Genomic DNA, 5,299 nt, shown 5'->3' on the forward strand with positions numbered 1-5,299 from the left:
GGAGGGCTAGAAACTATACTTATAGCATAGTTTGAATTTACCGCCTGATTATTATTATTATTATTTTTTTTATTTTTTTTTATTTTCAGAAGATTAAATGTTATAGTAAATACCAGAAGCATAAAATAGTAATTATTTTTAGTTCTACAACATTTCCTTCTCTCCCAAATCGAATATTAATTATATTAATATAAAAATTACCGCAAGATTTTCAAAAATATTTTTTCGTGCCTTCCCGCTTCCATCATTCATTCTCCCTCTAATTCCAAAATTCTCCATTCTCTCTTGTTTCCTTCTCTTCCTTGCATCTGAATGAAAGGAAGAAGACGGAGGTTGTTTTTACAACGTCGTTTCTTGACGGTGGAACCGGTTTCTGGAATCTTCGCGCTACCGTTGAGATGCTCTGCTACAAATCTCGTTCGTTGCCTCGTCTCCGTTGCCCCGCTCGCTTCATCGCTGCTTCTCAGCTTCAGAACCATGTGTCTTCTCCGAAATTTTTTGCTCAAAACAGGTTTACTTCATCTCCACTGTTCTTCGATCTTTTCGCTAAGCCACTCTTTTTATGTTGATTCCGGTTGAGTTTTATTTATTTACTGTGGCGTTTGTTCTTCAATTTTTAGTAATGGCTAACACCAGCATCGCAATCTACCAAGATAATTATAATCGAAAATCATATGTTTGGGACAATGGCTGAAGTGAAGGATTGGGAGTTTTGGCTCTCACAAATATCAGAATCAAGGTAAGCTCTGAAACCTTCTATATTCCATGATTGCTTTCGTCTGTCCTGATATCTTTACGTTAGTATCGTGCTGAATTGCTTGTTGTGCTTTGGGTCTCCCACATGCACCCTTTTCATTCCTTGGTTATTTCATTGCAATTATTTTTATTGATGTTGATCTTGTAATGGTTATAGTGTTAGGAATTAAGGAATCAAAAGAGAGTAAGGAGAATAGTGTGACTGATGAAAGAAACTTTTATTGTCTGAATGTCACACAACTACAATGGCTCTACAAAGGATGCAGCTCTCCTTTCACAGAAGGACCTATCCTTGTCCAATTATTTAATCTTGTTCATACCGCCATTGTGAGATCCTTAATAATTAGCTTAAGTTAATCCTGACACCTCACCCTTAATGCTTGCCACCTCATTCCCAGCCATTTAAAACCCACTCCCAATTCTGATTTTCACCTCTGCTGTGCACGAAAATTTAAGCCACCATCATTTCTCTGCTACATTGAAAATGCACCAATCTTTACATGCAAGCACACCACGTGTCACGGGAGAGAATTCCAAATCAGAGTTTGGTGTGCATGTGGCAACCTGTGACACGTTCTTCCAATTTAACGTTAGTTTAACAAAATCAGACTTTTCGAAAACACACTTTCACTTACACGAACTCATCTTCAACCTCTGAAATTCACCCTTTCATATTCTCCAACTTCTCTCTTGAACCAGTGAACTTCCTTTTTACTGTAAAAACTTATATCTCTTCTCCAATCACGATTTCAGCACCGTAGGAGTGTTCGTCCAGTTGTGATCTTCATTTTGGACCGAACAGAAATTAAATCCAACCTGGTAAGTCTCCTTACTGTAGTTCGTCCTTAGGTTTCTGGAAAAATAGAGTTTTTCATACATGCAAGCATGTATTCTAAGTGTTCTGTGTTCCATGGTTAGATTTTTGTTTGGAAGAGTCAAGAACGTGAGGAAAGCTTAGTTGGACAAAGCCATTTTTACTTCTAGGACAAGCTTGAATTCTAATCCGGGTAAGGGAAGCTTATATGTTTAATTTATACTTGCATGTTGTGAAATCTGAATTTGCATGTTTGAAAAGCATGAAGTTGAGCTGTTATGAATGGTTACTGAGATCTGATATGAATTCTGGTTTTGATTAATCTGTTATGGATGAACACTGATTTTATGTATGATATATGTTGATCTTGATTTAAATGCATGTTGAATTGATGATGTATGAATGGAGTATGTTTATGATATAGTTGGAATGATTTAGATGTTGAAAACTGTATGATAACGATGTTGAAGGTGAATTAAATCTGGAATGAATGTTATAAAGTTTGAAAAATGGAAATCTGGAAAATTCTGTTGAGTTGAGAAATCTGAAATTTTAATCCTTCCCTTTGATAAATGACGCTCGTCACTGTACGGTCTTAGACCGTTCGGTTTTCATTTAAGGTAACTTAGTTTGGAATTCATTCATTTGGAATGAATTCTGCTCGAGAACGAGCGTTCCCATTTTAGTGAATGAGCGTTCGTTTCAGCTCAGTATAGATAAATATTTGAAACTTTATAGATACGTGACGTTCGGCCTTAAGTCGAGCGTTCGTCCTCAATTACGTTCGGCCTTAAGTCGAGCGTTCGTCCTTAATGTCGTTCGACCTTGTGTCGAACGTTCGTTTTACAGAGCGTTCGTCATTATATTGAACGTTCGTCCCAATTGGCGCTCGGTCTTATACCGAAGCGTTCGTCCTAGATAGCGCTCGGTTTATACCAAGCGTTCGTTCTGATTTGTGCTCGGTCATTGACCCAGCGTTCGTCCAAGGAGGGTTCGGTTTTATAACTGAGCGCTCGTCCTTATCATTGAATTCTGAGCGAACGTAACTGGCGTTCGTCCAAATTGTTAATTAACGTTCGTTCGTTGACTGGCAGTGTTGTTTTCTGAAATCAAATCATATTTGGTTGTGTATCTAAATATTTTCTTACTGACTGTATCCTTTGGATTCTACCTGGAGTCTTTATACTTAAAATTTTTCTAAGTATCATCCATATCTTCTAAGATCAGCACCTTCAAATTTTTAGTGTTGAAACGTATTAAGTGGATAAATGGTTCGTTTCTTTTGTCCAGAAACGAGGATGTAGGAGTACTGTAACATGTTAGTCCCTATTGATTGAGTGATGAACGTTCGTGAATTTAAGAGAGCGGAACACAGAATGAAAATGTGAATATGAGAAATGTTTAATATGGACGAATGATATTTTGAACGAATTATTGGAAATGGATTTTAACGAGCGTTCCAAGGAGGAACGTCTCAGATATGATTGATTATTGAAGTTTTGTAAAGTATGACTGTGGGCATGCTAATGCTGGCTTGGTCCATCCTGATATTCCGTGATACTCGTCTTCACGTAGAAGGGAGTACTCATGTGTGGGAATGGCAGGAGGCTCTATTCCTTAGGGGTACTTTGGATAGAGTTAACCTCGAGTGGCAGCTGTCGAGTGCAATACAGTTACCACACCACTCGGGTGCAAGGACGCCTGTAGCTACACGGTTCATACAGTCCGGATGGTCTGTCTTTTATATACGTATCTATATGATTGTGGATTGATAAGCTTACATGTTGTTTGAGTGGATTGAATGGTAAATGTATGTGATGATTGTATAAATTAAATATTATAAGCTTACCCTTGCGTTTTCCATTTGTGTTGTCTACTGTCCATGTACCTCCGTCTTGTCAAATGCAATGATCATCCGTTGTGGATGTGAGCAGATGATGGTACGTCCCTTGAGCAAGTGCTGGAAGAAGAAAATTTGGATGAAGCTAACCTGGTGGAGGTTGAAGTAAAGGCCGAGCCTTAGAGTGCTCGTTAGAATAGTACTGTGCGTGTTAGTATAGTATGAACGTTCGGCCAATTATTTTGTAAGGCCGTTCGTCTTAACCATCTCTGACTGTATTTTGACGTACGTTAGTGAATTTATCTAAGAACGTTTACTCTTGGTTTCATTTGTATGCGTTATACGCGTTCCCTATACTGATGCCGTTCGGCTTTTGATTCTGGATTAATGCAAAGACTGTTTATGATTACTGTTAATTGTAATTAATTCTGATTTATGGTGATTACTGTATTTTGGGATGTTACAGCCATAAACCCTCAAGTGCCCTATACCCCTCCCTCCCTAATTGACATAACTGCCTCAATAGTCCTAACCATCTTCCGTATTTTTCCCATTACCGTCTTCTATGTTTCCTTTGATACACTAAAAAAGGCTTTTGGTCACGGCTTGTGCCTGACCTTGATTCTCTTTCCTAACAATACCTCCCCTCCAAGAAAACATTGTCGTCAAGGTTGAATTCTGGAAATTGTTATTGTATATTAGTTTTATCTTCCCAAGTTGCCTCCTCCGGTGATGTATTCTGCCATTGAATCAGCAGTTGCTGCACCGTTTATTGTCCTTGCTTTACCATCCTAGTTCCAAACACTTGATGTAGTTGTACTCCTGTGGAATGGCCCTGTGATCCTACTGGCAATGCTGATTCTACAGAATGATCTCCTACTGCTAACTTGAGCTGATAAAGATGAAAAAGCGGTGAGTTAATTTCTGGCGTGCACTGGAAGCTGTAACTGAAAAGCCTCTGCTCCTATCTGCTTGATCACTTCATAGGGCCCATAATACCTGGCTACCATACATCCAAATCTTCCATATCGATAACATATGATATTATATTTTGTATTACCTGTTTTTCATTAGTATTATTATTAAATAGATTTATTGGTTTTTTAGGGATTGGAGTATTCTTTTTGATTATTTTATATTTTTGATATTTTTCAATCAGTTGGGTTAAGAAAATGTTTTAGGAATATTTTATTTTTAATTTTTAATTGAGTCAAAATCAGTTCCTTATTTTTAGGATTCAGTTAATTTTTAATTATGGGTTGAAGTAGTGTAACATCCCAAAAATACAGTAATAAACCATACATTAGAAATAATTATAATTAGTAATATATCTGTTCAGTCTGTAAAGCAGCCGCGTTCTGCACCAAGGCAGTGTTCTGCTGCACCAAGGCAGTGTTCTGCTGCTGTAGTCTTTCTATTACTGATTCTAACAACCTGGTGTTGTCGGACACATCACGTTCGGTGGTTTGAGGTTGAGGAGGAGGTCTGAGTGCCATTTGTTCTCTGAAAAAATCAGAGAAAAACGGTCGTTAGTTAAGTTCAAAGAGTTTAGAATAACTCATCAAACGGACATTAAGTACACAGCAAAAATATAGTGCACTCACAACCTACAGTGTCCTTAAAAGAACAAAACGGCTCTGATACCACTAATGTAACGTCCCAAAAATACAGTAATAAACCATACATTAGAAATAATTACAATTAGTAATATATCAGTTCAGTCTTATACTAATCAAGCGTACGATCTTGGCCGAACGGCCTTACATAGAGCTATAAACTTAACTGCACAAGATAAACAAGACTAGACCGAACGGTTTACAAAAGGGGTTACCGAACGGTCATTCCTACCAAAAGAAAAAGGTGACCGAACGACACCTTACACTAACTAA

General features: G+C 37.7%; 1 long non-coding RNA gene across 1 annotated transcript; it reads left to right on the top strand.

Annotated features, from left to right (window-relative positions):
• Positions 1-4,508, top strand: LOC148205571 (uncharacterized). The gene is made up of 5 exons (XR_015783296.1): positions 1-511; positions 621-739; positions 1,510-1,575; positions 1,675-1,763; positions 3,505-4,508. It is a non-coding gene; the product is annotated as an uncharacterized LOC148205571 (long non-coding RNA).
• The last annotated feature ends 791 nt before the right edge of the window (positions 4,509-5,299 follow it).

The sequence above is a fragment of the Vigna umbellata genome, chromosome 1 (genome assembly GCF_029865625.1).
Source record: "Vigna umbellata cultivar VRB3 chromosome 1, Vumbellata_1.0, whole genome shotgun sequence".
NCBI classification, from domain to species: domain Eukaryota; kingdom Viridiplantae; phylum Streptophyta; class Magnoliopsida; order Fabales; family Fabaceae; genus Vigna; species Vigna umbellata.